Source organism: Phacochoerus africanus, chromosome 3, assembly GCF_016906955.1.
Source record: "Phacochoerus africanus isolate WHEZ1 chromosome 3, ROS_Pafr_v1, whole genome shotgun sequence".
NCBI lineage: Eukaryota > Metazoa > Chordata > Mammalia > Artiodactyla > Suidae > Phacochoerus > Phacochoerus africanus.
The window spans coordinates 152181854-152200820 of NC_062546.1; the positions used below are offsets into that span (position 1 = coordinate 152181854).

An 18967-nucleotide genomic window follows, 5' to 3' on the forward strand; every position below is an offset into this window, starting at 1 on the left:
GTGCTATTTCCTTTAAGTCCAGAATCAGTACTCTATCTTTCTACTTAGCATTTGCTCTATTTAAATCAAGGTAGTTTGGGCTGTGTTCATCAACAGTGGAAATCCAAAGTAAATGTTGAAGGCATTTAAATGTACATATTTTAGAAAGAGACATCATTTTCAGGTACATTGAAATCACATCTCAGCTAGAGATTGCATGCTAGTTGGGCAAGTTTATATTTTGATTTATCTTGTTATAAGTGTTATAATTTAATAGAACACACCTCATCTTTTAAAGCCATATGTACGCTTTTACTTTCCTGGCCTTTGTTTCAGTTGATTTCAAGTTCAACATAAAATAGTAGTCAATACTAAATATAGAGTATTCTTATCATGCTGGTGATGGACTTTTTACCAAACTAGAATTATGACACCTATTCACAAGATTGGAAAATACCCTACTGTGTTCAATGTTGAAAGTCTGCAGCTGGTCTTTTCAAAGCCCTTATAGTATTTATATAATGAGCTATCCCAGCTATGTTTTAATTTCTCATTTTATTACAGTTGTGTCTCTTTAAGAGAACTTCAGCATCCCAAAGAAAGATTCCAAGAGAGTTCCTGCCCCAAAATTTATGGTGACACCAATTAAAATAATATTGTAATTATAATGCCCCGAATGCTCATCTTATAATGAATGTGGTTTCTAACCATACATTTTTCCCGTACTTTGAGACAATTTTCAATGAAAAATTATGTAATCCTTATTTGAGGTATTAAAGAAAAGCAAAACAGCCTGTGTCTGAGCCCTCTGGAGTTGATTCAAGATTCAAATTGTTAAAAGTGATTCAATCTGTTCATTATCTTGGGATTTTCAAAGATTATCCACCTGTACTAAGTTGAAAAACCAGGAAAGACTGTATTGTTAGAACATTTTCCAGTTGGACCATTAAGTACTTTCTGGAGATTTCTTCTCTGAAAACTATGGGCATGACATGCATTGTTTATTATATTTGTTTTGAGAAGAAGATAATAATAGCAACAAAGAAACAATCATATTCAAGATGTACAAATACTCCCATATGGACAGCATATGAATTCTCAAGGTTAAGGCACTTAGAAAGGAATTTTGACATTATGGAGGATCCATGGGCATAGAGATGGGAGAATCGGGCCAATTCTTATTAGTATGATTAAACCATTCTTTCAAAGGCTCTAACTAGAACAGAAACAAGTCATCCAGAACCTGACCGAGGTGAGGTAATGAATAAAATAAACTTCAGAGCAGGAGAAATCAGGGTGTTTCCAAATGGTTAGTTTGATTGGTTTTAAAATTAAAGGATTCTCTTGGAGAATTAGCAATTTTCACAATTTTAAGATGCTACTCTGAAAATTCTAACAAGTACTTTGGGACCGGTAAAGATTAATTTTGACCATCCAGTTTCATTGAGAGTATTTTATTCAAGGCAAACAATATTAGAACTTGTGAAAAGTACATGCCACAAAGTAATCAGAAATAATATGCCTCTCTGTCCTATAAATTCTTGATATTCTGGGTATACTTCTTAATTGCCTGCAATCTATTTGGTATGCTTTGTAATCTCTCCAAGGGGTCCTTGTCCATCTCTAGTCAATAAAATGTTTTGTCTTTTGAACATATTTCTGTTGTAGCAGTCAGATCCAGCTAGTTGAGTGGATTTCTCAGTCTGATATTGAATAATTTTAGTTCAGAGATTTGCAGACTGGGAACATTTTTGTGGTGAAAGCTATAAAGAAGGAAGCTTTGTCCTACAAGTGTCTATTATAAAATCAGTCAACATTTAACTAATTTAGGTCAGCTATCTCAAATTACATTTTTAATTCCTCAATTTTATAATCATAAAAGTTATTATAAAATATTGTTGAAAATTTTTTTTCTTACTCCAAGCCACTTTTCAGTATCTGAAGATGCCCATGATTTAGCTGAAGAAGAACAATTGAGGTATCTTTTGAGGAAGAACAGTTGTAATGTTTTTGTTTTATTTAAACCTGTTTCAGCTGAATATGGATATGTGAGGAGGAAGCTAGATGCTGGGCCATATAACCTGTGATATCCTTCCTCTAATGAGGTTTGCTCAAGAACTAAAACTGAGCCACAAAAACAAATTAGCCTAATTTGAGGCACTTTTGAGAGGTGTTTTGAAAAACTTTGTACCACTGCCTCTTGCTTGAATAAGGGCATTTGACAAACAGCAAAATCCATGTGTGGACAATGGGCTCTCTTGAGGAACCAGTAGGAGGCTATAGTCCTAAACTGGCCTCTGTGCAAAGAGCAAATAAAAGAGGTCCCTTGTGATTCCCTTAGCTAGTTAGAAATTCTTCAAAATCATAACTTGTTCTTAGGAAGCAATCTCTATGGCTACCTTAATGAGAAGCCATGGAAAATTGCCTTCACCTGGTGGCTCATATTATCATTCTGGAAGCTAGTACTAGGGGAAATTCACAAAAAATCAAGGTCTTCTGTGAAGGTAGACACGATTCTTTTATTCATCCCAAATATAAAATGTAGAAGAGTATAAAAAGGAGTGGAACAGTAATACAATACATATTGCAGAATCCATTTCCATAGAATGTCATAAATTGTTTGACCTGGAAAGTTCTCAAAACTAGAGGTCGTTTAGTATAACTCACACACCTCCTTTTCTTATGCCTTAACATAAACAGATAACTGGGCTTATTCAGTGACATAATTGCTAAGGCTTGTTTATGGGGTAAGATGCAGAAGTGGCTACTTGGGAGACTGAGACTTAAATTCCTATTTCCCTACATAATGATCAACTGTCCTTCTAGAAGTATTTATAATCTATTAAAGATCAGTATTGCACACCCTTGTCACATGACATCTTGACTAGCAAAATATTTATGCAACTTACCATATTTTTACAACCTTTTCAACTTTCAATAGGTTTTCTTTCTAAATGAAAATTTTTTTCTCTGACTGGGGTATAGGTAAAAAAGTTTCGTGAGTTGTTTTTACTTCTATGTGAAGTGTTCGTATCATTTTAAGACATTAAGTCACTGCTGCGTTGAATGTTCTAATCTTACAGAAGTCAGTGTCTCATTGGCTTATTCTACTTTGAGCTCTAGGGCTACATAGAAATGGGTATAAACACACACCTATATATGTACATGTATACAAATATATATACATATAAATACATATATACATATACATATTTGTATACATGTCCTTTTTTTAATTTTTTTACTATAGACATGTTGGCATAAAATACTGACATTTAGCTAGGTCTACTCACTAGCCAGTTTTCCCTTTTGTTTGAGTATCACAGAATTTTGTGAGAGGTTGAAAATACAAATGTTATATTTATTTATGCCAAGAGTCTGTTGTATCTCAAAATTAACATATTTTAATTTGACAAAATATTTTTTAATTTCAGGAAGTACTACATAATGCATGATTTCCTCTGCCTGTATATCTATCCATCCATCCATCCATCCATCTGTCCATCTCTCCCCCCATCCATTCATTCATCCAGGCATTAAGACTCACCTGATTCACCAGTCCTCTCTGTTGGCTAATGTATCATAAAGTCAGTTGACATTCCTGGAGGAAAGTCTACTAGGCACCTGAATGGAAACAGAACTTAACAATCAGTGTGCCAAAGGGAGAGGCCACCTGGAAGTTTAAGTGTATTGTGTATGTGTTTCTAGGCCTTTTGATCTCTAACTCTGCATCCAGTTACTGTCAGGCTATATTGAATCCAGAATCACCAAAAGTTTGACTTAATCATCATTACATTTCTATTTGTTTTTTAGCAGCATCCACACCATGTTCTCTTTCTATGGTCAGGTTTTTAGTTATTTTTTCCATTCTCACAGCTTCCATGAGCTAATATAGCTAATTCTTAATTCAAATACATATTTTTTTCCCTGAAGTAGCTGCTGTGCATTATACATTTCCTTAGTTAGACCTGTCAGAGAAAATAGGATCAAATGTTACCCTTATTTTATAGATGATTAATCTGAGCTCTATCTGATAACAAAGCCCATGTTTTTAACTCCTGTGCTCTATTGACTTTTAGAAACAGCTTCCCCTCTTGATGAATTTTTCCACCAGGATGTGAAGCAGACAACACAAACATACCATTGCCCCAAAGCAAGTAATAATCTCTTCTGGGAAAATCAGCAGCAACTCCAAACTTGATTTGCCTCTATTTCTGTTGGTGGAATCCCCATCTTCATCTGGCCTGAGATCTCAGTGTCATTTTAAATTGCTTGCTCTTTTGCCATCTCTTCTTCCAATTTAATAAGTTTCCCGGTCCTGTCTCTGCAGTGTCTCTGACAGATGTCTTTTTCTTTCCATTGCCACTCATGCCCCCCAAATCCAACCATCTTTACCTCTTACTTGAACAATGAATTTGTCTCTAATTATTTTCTCCATCTCTCTCTTACCTCTGCAGTTAAGTTTTATTTTCCTTTTCTAGATTAAGCTTCTTAAAGCACACCTTCAATTGGCCACTTTAGTCCTCAGAATATTTCAGAGCTTTGTCATGGGCTGCCAAATGAATAGCAAATGCTTTTAGCTGATGTGCAATGTCTTCCCTTATGATGGAGGTAAAGAATGAACAAACAAAAACCCCTCAAATACCTATACCCATTAGATGCATATGAAGCAAAGTTTAAGAAAATCTTTTGTCTTTGCTACAAGCAGTAACAACAAGCCATCCTAGGTGTAATAATAACTGGCAAGTGGCACTTGCAAAGGCAGTAGGAAATATGAGACCTTTAGCCATCAACAGGGCTTATGCCCTGTCCAACAGTTCACTTCTGCTCATCTCCACTGATTACTGATGGGTGGAAAGGCCTTCCCAGCATTTCTGCAAGAACTTTAGATATTTTTAAGAGAAGCTAAACACTTAGAATTTTATATGTAAATCTCCCATTATTTGAATATTTATAGCTGATTCAAACACCAACTCTCTCTTTCTGCAGTTAGAAAATAGAACTAAACAATGACCAGGCCAAAAAAACAGTCACCAAGTAGCTAAATTCAACTCATGGTCTGAAGGCATGTCCCCACTGTCTGTCTGTATGTCACTCCCCTATGTAGGCTCTCTGTTCCATGCCTGTGTTTCTCCCGTCAGGACTTCGGAGGTCTGTGTGTCTGCCTTTGTTCTTGTAGTTCCTATCTCCAGGAAAGGCTCCTTTCCATCCAGTCTATTGAATCCTTACCTGTCATTTCAGTCTGCCTCAAATTCTGTATCCTCCACAAAGTTCCTCTTGATCATCTCAGCCAGCCATCTTACTTTCTTAAGCTTTGAGTCTTCTCTTCTGTGGCCCATTTATTTATTTTTTGAACCTGTATTATTTTTATTTTTCTGTAGTAATGAATTACTACAAACTGAATGGTTTAAAGTAACACCATTTTAAAAGATCCATGCTTTTGTAGGAAGCAAAAGGCTCCTGTCAGGGAGGGGCCTCTCTTACTTCTTCTAGGCTTCTCTTTGGTCCTTCCACATTTCCTAGCTCTGTCTTGTACATTAGCTGTTGATACTTTCATGCTCCTACTTGACTGTAAGATGCATAAAGTAAGACCATCTCTGGAATCACAGTCTTTGTGACTAGCCTTTCAATATAGCTGAAGCTCAATAAACCTAATTTTGAACTTGCCAAGAGATGGGAGGAAGAGTTGTTGAATTGGGGTATTTCTGTTGCGATTTAGAAATTGCAGCTCACCTGCTTCTTATTGAAAGAAGGTGGGTTTATCCGATTCTCGTCTTCCTTATATAGCCCAGATACCATTTCTCTGTGCCTGTCAGAGCTCATATTTGTGGCACCAAATGTCACGTGGGATCTGCTTACTTTAAAGAGGAAAAGCGTCATTGTGCAGGAGGATTCATCTGGTATACGGAAAGTGGATCCTAGAGAGGAACCTTTCTCAGTCATAGGATCTTTGTCTATTCCTTTCTCCAGATTTTCTCATTCTTTTTTTTTCTTTTTCTTTTTCTTTTTGGCTGCACTTATGACATTTGGATGTTCCTGGGCCGGGGATTGAACTCACGCCAAAGCAGTGACCCAAGTCACTGTAGTGACAACACCGAATCTTTACACCACTGCACCACAAGAGAACGCCCAGATTTGCTCATTCTTGTTCTTATTTAGAGCTGTTTTAATTCCTCTTTCAGACAACATGCCATATCACTCAGTCTTTAGAGTCAGTGTTCTGAAATGACTTTCTCTAATATACCATATTGAGTTCTGAGCTGCTTCTGCTGATCAGATAATAAACAATCAGGCAGGCTACCACATAGCCAATAAATGACCACAGACTACATTGGGAACTTAGTCATGCATATTAGTCATATTTAAAAGCACTTAACCTGAGCAGGTTTTTATCAATGAATGAACTAATGCTTCAGCGTATCCTAATTCTTGGGCTCTAATCAGGTTGGGGGTAGGACATGCCCTAAACTAGAATCTAGTGAACAGAGTTGTAGATCTGTTTATATCCAGCATAGTAGATATCGAAAAACTATTAAAAATATTCAGTATAATATTCAAGAAAATCTAAAAGAAAAAAATACCCATTTCCCAACCACCTAACATGCAATCATTATTTTGATATCATCATTATCTTGTTTCCTTTCAGTATTTTGTCACATCTTTAAATACCTTTTACCTAGTGTTAAGCATATTTTATGTACGGTAATCACATGTTATGTGTTTTATGTTAAATATTTCCTAACCTAACAAAAATGATTCTCATAAATCCCAGTATCTTTTAATAGAAAGTGATCTATAGACCTACAGATGTATATCCTGAGGTATTTAGTTCCTTGAGGGATTAAGGAAAAAAGACATAAGTTAACAATAATCTCACCAACCATAGATAGAGCCTCTTACTTCAATAGTTTATTATTTGCCGATGCAAGAAACACAATCCTGTGATGAGGATGCAAAGCAGAGATTCATATAGAAACTAAAGAAATACTGCGAGACAGATGCCGGCCAGTATTAATCTTTAATAGGTTTAACTTATATTTATAAAAAAATTATATTTTTAAAGAAGAATTGATACTGATGCCTTAGCCAGTCGTGAGTCACATGTGGTCCAGAAGGTATTTTCCAAGGGAATACTTGGAATTCTTTGGGAGAGGCTGACAGGGCCATCCCCCTGGCTTGTTAACTTTAAATATGTTGAACAGTATTGCAGTTTTGTGCATTCAGTTAAGAAGGTTATAGATTATATTTTTTCATTGAAAATTAATTCACAAAATGGAAAAGTAGCTTAAGATTTCAGGAAAGTATAATTAAGTCCCATTTGTTTATTTGTGTTTTTATTGTCATTACCCTAGAGGTGGATCTGAGAAGATGTTGCTCTTGTTTATGTTGGAGAGTGTTTGGCCTATGTTTTCCTCTAAGAGTTTTATATTATCTGGTCTTTTATCTAGGTCTTTAATCCATTTTGAGTTTGTTTTTGTGTATGGTGTTAAGAAGTGTTCTGATTTCATTCTTTTACATGTGGCTGTCCAGTTTTCCCAGCACCACTTATTGAACAGGCTGTCTTTTCTCCATTGTATATTCTTGCCTCCTTTTGTCATAGATTAGTTGACTGTAGGTGCATGGGTTTAATTCTGCGCTTTCTGCACAGCAAAGGAAATCCTAAACAAAAATAAAAGACAACCCACAGAATGGTAGAAAAATATTTGCAAATGAATCGACTGACAAGGGATTAATCGCCAAAATTTATAAACACCTCCTACTACCCAAAAAATGAACATTCCCATAAAAAAATGGGCAGAAGATCTAAACAGACAATTCTCCAAAGAAGCCATACAGATGGCCAAAAAACACATGAAACGATGTTCAACATCACTCATTATTAGAGAAATGCAAATCAAAACCACTATGATATACTACCTTTCACTGGCCAGAATGGCCTTCATCCAAAAGTCTACAAACAATAAGTGCCTGAGAGGGTGTGGAGAAAAAGGAACCCTAGTACACTGTTGGTGGGATTGTGAATTGGTGCAACCACTGTGGAAACAGTATGGAGATTCCTCAGAAAACTAAACATAGAACTATCATTTGATCCAGCAATCCCACTCCTGGGCATCTACCCAGAGAAAACCATGACTCAAAAAGATACATACTCCAATGTTCATTGCAGCACTATTTTCAATAGCCAAAACATGGAAACAGCCTAAATGTCCATTGACAGAGGAGTGGATCAAGAAGATGTGGTACATATACACAATGGAATATTACTCAGCCATCAAACGGAAAGAAATACTGGCATTTTTAGCAACATGGATGGACCTAGAAATCATCATGCTGAGTGAAGTGAGTCAGACAATGAGACACCAACATCAAATGCTATCACCTATGTGTGGAATCTAAAAAAAGGACACAATGAACTTTGCAGAAGAGATACTGACTCACAGACTTTGAAAAACTTATGGTTTCCAAATGAGACAGGTTGGGGGGTGGGGGGATGCACTGAGGGTTTGGGATGGAAATCCTATAAAATTTGGTTGTGATGATTGTTGTATACCTATAAATGTAATAAAGTTCATTAAGTAATTTAAAAAAGAAGATATAAAAAAAGATTTTAGGAAAGTAGAGGGTTGAAGATAATACCGATAATAACAACCGAAGCACATTTTAATGAACATAAAAATTCTTTAGCGTAATTAATGGATGATAAGGAGAAATACATATAGTAATTTATTTTGGTATATTATTAAACAGTGTTTTTCATTTCCAGTAATTCCTTCCACACCGCTTTTAAAAGCTGCCCCTGCCCCTTGAGCTTCAGTGTGATGTGGGCAGCATAGAATATCTGCCTTTGTGGCCAGGAGCTGTGAGGCTGTAAGCAATGAGCCTGTGGATCCAGAGCCCTTTGGTGGCTGAGGCAGCTGCACTAGGGATCTCAGAAACTACACTGCAAGCCTTGTGTTGAGGGGACCCAGTGGAGCAGGTACAGAGAGATGTTACCTGGGGATTAGATATCTGCTGGCCTCTCAAACTCCTCTCATCTGCCTTGGTCTTTTATAGCTCTCTCCACCCCCAGCCCCTGCAAAGGAGCAACAGAGGGAAGAAGGGAGAGAAATGCTGGGACTGGGAGCAAACTTCAGCTGCTCTGTGACATTGGGGGCTTACATGAGAAATCAGCATCATTTACAGAAAAATAAAGATTTTTTAAAAATAGATCTGAGTTTGTAGCCTGAAAATTACACCAGCTTCTTTATGCAGAGAGCAGTTTCAGTTCCTCGTTGTTTATCTTCCTGTTTTAGACCAGTGGTTCCCAAAGTTGTCGACACATTGGTTCCACCTGGGGAGCTTAAAAAACTACCAATTCCTGTGCCCCATACCCCGTGATTGTCATTTTAATTGATCCGGAGTGTAGACTGTGCGTTGCAATTTTTAAAGATTCCAGGTGATCCTAATTTGCAGACAAGTTTGGGAATCACTCTCCTAGAACATTTCCACTGATCTGTCAGTACATAAATAATACGATTTGTTTCTGTGCCTTTTCAAGCAGGAAGACCACCTACTCATGGTGACTAATTTTCAAGTGCAAAAATCCAAATACATTTTGAACTTACAGCCTAACTTTGTTTCACGTGTAATTGTGGTCCAAGACCAAACAAAAGGCAAACACACTGTAAAATTTTCCCTGCAGTCTTTTAACTGATAGCCATCTGCAAAATGCAGTTATATTCTCACACAAATTGCATTAAATAGGAATGGTTCTGTGAATTATATATAATTAGAAGTATGTATGTACGTATATATACATTGGATAGAGAAATATCTGAATTTCTTTTCTTTACCTTACACTACATTAGCGTTTGGGGCAGGGCATCCTTTCCCAATATTCCCTATATGTAGAAGTTGCTCAGAGTAAAGATGGAAATATCTCTTCCAGGGAGTTCCTGTTGTGCAAGTTACAAACCCAACTAGTATCCATGAAGATGTGGGTCCAATTCCTGGCCTTGCTCAATGGGTTAAGGATCCCGTGTTGCTGTGAGCTCTGGTGTATATTGCAGATGGGACTTAGATCTGGCATTGCTGTGGCTGTCATGTAGGCAGGCAATTGCAACTCCAATTCGACCCCAAGCCTGGAAACTTACATATGCTGCAGATATGGCCCTAAAAAGCAAAAAACCCCTCTTCCTTGTAGAGACTAAGCTCTTATTTTATTCTTCTGGAACCTAGGCCAGTTGATTCTACTTTATGAACACTCTTGAATCTCATTCCTAATTCAGACAAGTATATCCTTTCTGGTTTATATAATAGTTTCCAAACTGGTTTTCTTGCACTGTGACTTATTCCCTTCTAGCCTATTTACAAAACCATGAGAATGATCTTCCTAAAACCTGAAGGTGATTGTTCTATTTGATAATCATGCAAAGATCCCCATAGCCCTCTCAGTGAAATCTAAACCACTTAACTGCTCTGGAAGTTCCCTCACCTTCTAACCACTGCTTCTCCAGGCTGACTCTAGGCAGTCCACCCCTCTGCACCTGAGCTCCAGTCTTGCGACTTGGAGTTTTTGAGCAGCACCAAGCCATGAGAGTTCTTCCACAAAGTTAGGCTTACTCTTGGACAAGGATACTTTGATCTGGGAATGTGTGTGTGGATTCTAAAATCCCTGTAGCATTTGGTGCTTCTCCTGTCACAATACACGCCTCTGTAATCCAGGTCTCAGATTTGGTCCTTGTTATTTTCCAGTATCCAACGCAGTACATGGCATATGGAAGATATAGAATATTTTTTGCATAAATGAAGGAATGTAGGTCTTTGGCTTCTTTCCTTCTCATTCTACCCCATTCCCAACTCCTCCTGAACTAGAAAGCACTCTGGGTAAAAACAGATGAGTCATAAAGCATGGCTGCAAAAGCAACCCTGTGAGCAAACAGATGCACATATGCTCCTCAGATGAACTTCTTGACATCAGCGATTTGGAGATTATGATCAAATGCCAAATCTGTTGTCATCATCTTTTAACAGTTGTGGGGAGAACATTTCTGCCTTTTCATTTCTGCAGTCAGTCAAGACCATACTATTTAGAGTGAATAATGAGGTACAAATTTATGAATGGTTTTTGTTAGATTGGTTCAAATTTATAGCCTTGTGTTTTTGAATTCTCTGTGTTAGTATGCCGATGATATTTCATTGATTTTTTTTACTGCACCTCTGAGTTATATATTTGTTCAGTTGCGAGGAATTTAGTTGGTCATAATAGCAACTTAATTTTAACCTTAAAATTACCACGTGCAGACTTATAATGTGTCTAAAGCTGCACTTTTCTATAATGTTTTAATCTCAGTTTAGGTAGTGATAATTAGAAGATAAATGAACCTCAAAAATTTCTTGAGTCTTCTTTTTTTTGGCCATGTCCCTGGCATGTGGAAATTCCCAGGCCAGGGATCAAGCCCGCACCATGGTAGCAACCTGAACCACTGCAGTGACAATGCTGGATCCTTAAGTTGCTGCACCAAAAGGATACTCCTCTTGAATCTTTAAAAAACCACTTTGTGTGTACATTTTGTGATTAGTTCTACAAATGGAAATATACATTTATATTTAAAAATTTGACAATGGACTTTACCTGGTTATTCTTTATCATTAGGAACATGGGGCATATGGCCTGTGCAGAAGTTGGTGACCTATAAAATAAAGGTGATTGGCAAGAAGAAAAAGAAAAGCGAATAGGCTTCTCTAGGGTTTTTTTTTTTTTTTTTTTTGAGTAAATCTGCTATTCTGTCTCATCAAGTTCCCAGATCACTTGGTGAATCTTTGAAGGCATTAGGAATAATGCCTGTTTACTAAACAGTGATCGCTAGAATAGATTTTGTAAAATGCGAAAGGAAACATCTCCTATTCTGTGAAACTATCTTTTTACGTTTACTGTAAAAGAAGTAGTAATGACATGTGAAGTGACTTGTGATATACTAAGTACAACTCAGATGACATTAAGGAAACTGCGTAAAAGCAAATAACCCACTTATCACTAGTCTTTTAATGGGAGCTGCCATCTTTCTGGACCCCTCATACCTGAATTGGATTAATCATAATTCTTTGTCCAGGACACATTTGACTAAGTGTGACTCTCATTTATTTAATAACAAAGATGCCCATATAAAAAGTCAATAACTGCATTATTACATTTATCTTTTTTTTTTTTTTTTTTTTTTGCTTTTTAGGGCTGTACCCACAGCATGTGGATGTTCTCGGGCAAGGGATCAAAATGTAGCTGCAGCCACCAGCCACACCACAGCCACAGCAATGCAAGCTCTGAGCCATGTCTTCCAACTACACAACAGCTCATGGCAACACTGAATCCCCAACCCACTGAGCGAGAACAGGGATTGAACCCACAACCTCATGGATACCAGTCAGATCCATCTCCAATGAGCCATGACGGGAACTCCCTTATACTTATCTTTCAACTTATCCATACATCTTTCTGACCCCCTTTCTTTTCCCCTCAGAGGGAAATATTATCCCCAGTTTTGTATTTATTCTTCCTTTGAAAATAGTTTTATTTCATACACATAAACAAAGAGATACACATATATATACTAACAACACATTTTTGGGTTTTGTTTTAGTTTTACTTCTTTTCCTTCAACATTGTTACTTATGTTCATCCTTGTCATTCTATCTGTAATTCGTTCTTTTACTGTTTTATAATATATATTGAACATGCACCACAATTGATTTATCCACTTCCAGTGACTGGGCATTTGGAATTTTCAAAGCTGTTACTATTCTGAACTGTGATTTAAGATCTCTCTTATGTGGGTCCCTGGTGCATACGTGCAAACATTTACTTCATCATACACACACACACATTGCAAGGCACTTGCCAGTCATAGGGTATACTCATCGTCAGTCTACATGATTTACACCTTTACAAATTATTTCCATAAAACCAACGTGGTAGTTTCACTCTCTAACATGTATTTCTTTTTGTATAAAGTAGTTATTCCTTTCTCTCATTTTCTGTTTTTTTTCCTAATTGATTGATATGACTTTTTGTATGTTCTTGATACTGTCACCTGCAGTTATGTGTTTCAAGTGTTTTCTCCCATTTTTTGGCTACTCTTCCATTTTCTTTAAATGTCTTTAAATTTTAATAAGGTTAACTGCTATCAATATTGTTCTTTATGAATTAAGCCACTTTACACACAGACACACATGTGTTAGAACATGGCATTTAACATATATAGATGATTGGCTGTGTGTGTGTGTGTATTTCTAAATATTATTTTTATAATCCCAAATCTCATGATTTGAAAAATTAATTATTTGTGGGATGGGGGATACCAAAGCATTTATACAATGTTTATTGCAAGTGATTTTCTGAATTAAGATCTGTTCAAAGAAACAGTGCATCTTAGTATTAAATAGTACATTCTACATTTATTTATTACATGCAAAACTCCAATTTTAAAGATTCCACTGATACTTTTCTATTTATCCCAGGCCCAAAATGTATACATTATACACAATGAGAATGTTTATTCCTTCTAGTGAAGATATCTCCTAATAATTATTTGACATATATTTATAGGCAAATAACTAATGATGAATCCAAAATGTGAGAAACTGCTTCTCAATATCTTTTAAGTCATAAAATAAATACTAGGACATAAAATCATAGCTAACTCTGAATACTTGCTAAAGACTAGGCATTATTCTAAGCATCTCATAGGCATGAATCCATATAGTTCTCACAGCCACCCAATGAGGTAGCCACTGCCATTCCCACTTACATGATTAAACTGACAGAGGTCAAGCAACACACCCCAGTTGTCCTGGAAAATAACATAGGTAGAATCTGAACTCAAGCTGTAAGGACACTTTTGAAAATCAAAACACTTTGGTACAATCAATAGGTGTACCAGGCAGAGAGTCAGGCAGAACAAGATGTGTGGCCCTGCAACACCTAGCCCTGCAACATCTTCTAAGGATTCTTATCACCACAGAAACAAAGGACATAATCTGTTTCATGTGGGTCTTTGCATCCTTTAATATGTGAAAATTGACAACTAGTCCTTTTCCTTTTTGCTTTGAGCAGTCATTCACACATCGAGGCATCAACACAGAGCAAGACTCAGCATCTGGAGCCTTGCCAAAGTGGGTCTCAAAATTTCCTTGCTTTGTCTTCTGCATGACAGCCTGGATCTCAGCCAGAGAAGCCTCTGCACTAAACATGTGTATATCATAAGGACTGGTCGTCGCTCTGTGATGTTTTAGGTAGAAATAAAGATGACATATCTAAGACTTCATGCAGTGTAAGAGGGAGGAAAGAAAAAAATGAGGTTTTGAAATATAGCTCAAAAGTGAGAGAAGAGTGAAGCTGAGGCCATAGCTCTTTCAAGTCCTTATTGACTTGTCTACTGATTTATCATCATAAATATTGCTGCTTTTTTTTTTAATCTATGATGGGGAACAAATTAACATCAGTCTTTTTAAAGCGCCCCGAAAAAGCATAATGTGTAAGTGGCCATATTTACTACTATTTTTGTGTAAAGACAAATTAATGTAGTTTTCTCTTTCTTGGTCTAACTTATTTAATTGTGTTCATTTTAAGATCACATGCTATATATATTTTTTAAAATTTTTATATATTATGATGTTTTAACATCATAAAAAATATCTTTCTGGCTGGGGAGAAATGGCCCTTCCTGGGGTGAGATACCTCAGAGATAGCAAAAGTCTCAGTGCACGTATACCTTTGGTAGGCAAACTCACCAGTCCAAAGCAACACCTCCTCTATCTGGTCCATACACTCTGGGAGCAGAATTCCTCTGCTTTAAACACCGTAGGGCCAGATACCTGGAAACCAGAGAACCAGCCCTGTAGCACAAGGCCCTTTGAAATGCTTCAAACTAGCCAATCCTAAGCCATTTGCCCATTTACCTCCTAAGCTCTCCTTCTGCCTCTGACCATCCCAGTGCTTTTTTCCATGTGGCCCTGTGTGGCCTGGCCAGCTACCTCCTGTCTCTAGGACTTGTGGGTATAATAAGTGTTGTTTCCCTGAGCCTCTTCTCTGCCTCCTCTTCATAAAACAGCACAAAACAGGCCAGAAATCAGAAAACAGAAACACTTAAAAATCAAGGGAAAGAGGGAAATTGACAAAGTGCTCTAGGGCAGGAGGCGGCTCTCTAACAAGCAGCAACAGAATGTCCTCAGACATTTGCTCATCAGACTGACAGGAGCTAAATCCCCTAACTTAACAGCTCCAAGACTGTGTGAATGCCCCACGCTCTTGTTTGTGTATGAGGGTAACCACTGTGTGTTGTAAAGAGAAAGAATGGCACTGCATCGAAGTAACACTTCTGTTAGCGTTGGTCCTGATTCAAGTGCTCTTCATTTATAGAGAAGCACTACAACTGAAAAGTAAAGCTTGAAAATGTTTTATTTAATAGTTTTCTTGGTTGTGTTTTTTGATAAAGTGCTTTTATTGATTCAACAATATTAACCTCATTGAATAAAGTGTCTACACATATGAGGAAAATCTGATCATTATCTTGTAATGAGCTACGAGTGATTCTTTGGCGTGCTCTTATTGGCCTCATACAGAAGCCAGTACATTTGGCTTGACATTTGACTTCATTTCTTAGCCATGCCCAGAAACAGAAGCTCTTAAATGGAGCCACAGTTATTAATCACGGGGATCTCAGGTTCCTACATAAAACAGGTGGTTACTAAATGTCAAAAGAACAATGCAGGGAGTCATGGAATATTTTTAGACTATGACATGATCCTTATTTTTTCATAACATTTTTTTTCCCCTGAATATTGGCATGCTTGATATTCAAATGGGAAAAGAAACTGGATTCTCTATTGTAAAATGACATTTATCAGGCTTATCTTAAAGCTACTTTTCACTTAATGATTAAGTTTTACTAATAAGTAATATATTTTTAATCTGTTATCAGTAACGGTAAAGAAATAATTTGGAAAGAAGAATACCTACCCCTCTGTCTTCATGAGCCTTGGCTGTTCAGGATGGTACTGCAAAACTTTCGTGTTGGTTGTAAATTATGCACTTACTTGATTACACATTTGAGGTATTCAAGAGGTTATTTTGAGATTATCTGTTTTTTTTTTTTTTTGCATGTAATTCAAATAAAATTCTATTTAGTTAATAAAGGCGTATTTTGGAATTTTAAGAACTATATACACGTCAGATAAAAATCCATTTTTATTAGGCCCAGGAGATCACTGGAAAACTCAGACATAAAATTAATTTCTAACAACACACAAAAGCTAGAACTCCCTCTAGTTTATGTCGGCCGTCAGGATACAGTGATATATTGTTCTTCTCCACTAATTTGCTTCACCGCCAGCAGGTTTTAGTTAACATTATTATGATAGTGAATGACCCTAAAGAGGGTTCCCCCTATTCATTTAAGTCTCCTTCCTAATAACCTACAGCTGTGTGAACACCATCAGCTGTGGGAGTTTCTGATGGGCATATTAAAAGTGTTGGAATGTCACTCCATATGGTTCTTAGGGACTTCCTTTGACGACTCATAATATTCCATCAGTCCAGCTGTCAATGGCCAATTCTTCAGCTGGGCTGATGACTTGAAAAGCTACTCACCAGTCTTTAATCCTTTCTCATTGTTGCTACTAAAGCTCTAGGAGTTCTTTGTTTGCAGTGGGTAAAAAATGAAGAGTCACTCCTGGCAGATTAAATCACCAAGTTTCCTCAAATCTCAGGAAGCTTTCGTTTCTTACACCTTAAAGCCCACTTGGTTGTGGGAATGCCAAATAACTTGTTATTGTTTCGCTTGCATAAAAATATAATCACACATTTGCAAAAGAGGCCCCAAACGCTGCACTGAGCAAGTTTAAGAAGTGATCTTATTTTGTTGGTTTGCAATGGAGATATTTAAAACTTGTTTGCTAAAGAAAAGCAATGAACATAAAAAGGTAATGTCAGTTTTACTGTGAAATTTTAATTTAGAAAGAATTAGTGGGACCATTGTGTCTCTTTTTGGGAAAAAAAAGGAAAGAGGCATTATTGGAAAATAGCAGAAAACTTACAAAATATATATAAAACGAAATAGAATTTAAAGGGAAAAGTAAATATATAAACCCTAATTCTGTAAAGAGGCTAAAGTTTTATTTTTTTAATCTTTTATTTTGGTACTAAATCTTAATTTAGAACCAGGCTTGTATAACATTGGCAATTTATTGCTTACATTGTCAGAGGAAAATAATGTTGTGGTGTTAGTATGTTACCCTTGTTGAATTTTGGACATTTGCCTTTTTTAAAATTGGAAAATCCCTTTATTTTAAGAAGATTGGTAGAAAAGAGACAATTTCTAGGGCAAATAGTTTAGAATGATTGTCTTTGTATCTTTAGGCTTCTCTTGCCTTTAAAAATTCATTTAATTTCTCCATTTCTGTTTACCTGTTTTTGTAGAAGGCAAGAAAACACCAAGTTAATTCTAGGATATGAGGAATTTTTTATAAAAATGTTTAAATATTTTCCCAATACTTCTAAGGCCTGCTGTATGCATCATGTTAAAACAAAAATGAATAAGAATGATTATTCCTATTAGGTGATAGAGCCTATGAAATATTCCAAAATCTTCAGAATCAATTAAGGCATGTGTTTATAGCAGCTCAAAGCTAAAGATGCTAGGGAACATTAGTAGAACTTCATTCACCCAAAATTAATGGGCCCTGATGCAGTTTGAATTCCAGGAAAAAGGGTATATGATCTTCGCCTCTCTAATTACACAGTTGTTTTCTCTTAGTGCTCTCCCCACATATCTGAATGTTCACTTATAGCGTGGCAGCCATTTATTTCTATCTCTTACTACTTTATCCTTCCTCATATATTTCATGTTTTCACAATGAAGACATGCTTTTTAAAGAAACTTCTATTATACCTTACAGATAAATCTCAATAGTTGGCTCCTCAACTCTTTTCTTACATGGTGTAAAAAATGTAATAATTGTTCTTTAAAAATGCCCTCATGAAGTTGGAAAGCAGGTGGAAAGAAGGTGCTTTATTCACTTATTAAACTGTTTTCTACAACATGTTAACTTAGGTAAGAAACGTCTTAGAAAACAGGATGCTAAGAATTGCCAGAGTCAGCACAGAAGAGTAAACATTCAAAAAAATGCATAATTAAGAGGGTTTATTTGATGTTGACCAACAAGTACTTAAGCATAAACTATAGATACTGTACGTTTAACACAATAATTAATCTCATTTCTTAAATATATCAACCAGAATTTAATTATCCAGCCTATTTGTGGTTTTTTTCCTAAAACACTGAAAAAGAAGAGAAAGACGAGAAAGACCAAGCATGAGATAAAAATTACAAAGAAGTCCAGCACAATAATTAATTTTTTATATGATAGTACTGGGTCTGTTTTATCTGAGTTGGAATAAGATTATGGCAAAGTCCTTGACCACCCCTCCCCCCAGATGTTCCCTAACCCATTCTAATTGAAGACACGCAGGAAGGAAGCATCTTGCTTATTTAGATCCATTGTAATCAGTGAGTTTGGTTATAAAGATTAGTCCTTATAGGAAAACTGAGGAGATGAAGAGTAGGAAAACTCTTTCACCACAAAAAAATAGGAATTTGGGGGAACTCAGAGAAGCTGAAAATTCAGTCATTGAAAAAATGACTGAGGATGCTAAAACAACTAATTGGACAGCCACATGCAAAAAAGTGAATCGAGACGCAGGCCTTTCTTACACATGTCACAAAAACTAACTCAAAACATGGAGTTACCTGATGGTTCAGCAGGTTAAGGATCTGGTGCTGTCACTGCTGTGGCTTGGATCACTGCTGTGGCTTGGATCACTGCTGTGGCACAATTTCAATCCCTGGCCTAGGAACTTCCATATGCTGCAGGCATGGCCAAAAAACCGAAAAATTCCCCAAACTCAAAATGGATCCTTGACCTAAATGTAAAATGTAAAACTCGAGAACATAGG

General features: G+C 36.5%; 1 long non-coding RNA gene across 1 annotated transcript in view; it reads left to right on the forward strand.

Moving 5' to 3' along the window:
- The window catches only part of LOC125123346 (uncharacterized), a 277948-nt gene that overhangs the window by 60550 nt on the left and 198431 nt on the right, over positions 1–18967 (forward strand). The gene's annotated exons all lie outside the window — the stretch shown is intronic.